The 841-nt window shown below is 43.0% G+C and overlaps 1 long non-coding RNA gene across 2 annotated transcripts in view; it reads left to right on the top strand.

Annotated features, from left to right (window-relative positions):
* Positions 1-217: 217 nt before the first annotated feature.
* The window catches only part of LOC108693783, a 104,127-nt gene continuing 103,503 nt past the window's right edge, over positions 218-841 (top strand). Inside the window, exon 1 of one of the 2 annotated variants that reach the window (XR_001932036.1) lies at positions 218-260. This is a non-coding gene — a long non-coding RNA (uncharacterized LOC108693783). Of the gene's footprint in view, positions 261-515; positions 637-841 lie in introns of those variants that run through there. The other variant, XR_001932037.1, reaches the window with a different exon arrangement.

Here is an 841-nt window from a genome sequence, read left to right as displayed (position 1 = left end):
GTTCTATCTACACTTACAAGTATACCAAGCGGATTTTAAAATGTACTGCGAGAGAGCCAATCGCTTCGCGAAACAATAGACGATGGGTGGTTGCGAAACAGATGACTACGATGGCGTTGGCAGCGGTTAGTAACATCTATGCTCGAATGGTGGCAGCGATGTAGTGGCACGATGCGGCGAATGAAACTACCCTTCTTTCTGTCAGTCCAAAAGTCACCGCGTAAGCTTGCGGATGGATCGCGACGTATGCGGAAGTCGTGGTAAGCTATCACCGTTGCCACTGTCATCGTGCTACTACATACACACACACACACACATACACACACACACACACACACATACACACACATACACACACGCACGCACGCACGCACGCACACATACACACACACACACACACACTCGTTTATAAAAAATACGTGTGTGCGTGTATATGTGCACACGCGTGTTCTTGTCTGACGCTCAAATATCTATCTGATTTTTGTCTATCTGCATTCTCTAAGTACTGGTGTGAGTTCATATCGAATAGTGATCTAGTTTTATAAACAGAAAGTACGAAAGGAATTATAGTGTTACGAGAGGCGAAACGGCAAAACGATCAACTATTTGCGCTCTTTCGAAATGTGTTTGCTCTCGGTAAGTCTTTTGTGAAAGTTCGCCAAAAATTCACTTTTCAAGTAACTATTCAAGTAACAATAGCAATGCTTATCTTTACAAAATTTATTCAAAGATTATCTTTTACAAAATTCAGAAATTAGAGAGTGAAAGAGAGAGAGAAAGGTTGTGCGTGCGTGCGTGTGTGTGTGTGTGTGCGTGTGTGTGTGTGTGTGTGTGTGTGTGT

The sequence above is a fragment of the Atta colombica genome, unplaced genomic scaffold (assembly GCF_001594045.1).
Source record: "Atta colombica isolate Treedump-2 unplaced genomic scaffold, Acol1.0 scaffold98, whole genome shotgun sequence".
Taxonomy (NCBI): Eukaryota; Metazoa; Arthropoda; class Insecta; order Hymenoptera; family Formicidae; genus Atta; species Atta colombica.
This window is presented reverse-complemented; position numbering and strand designations above follow the sequence as displayed.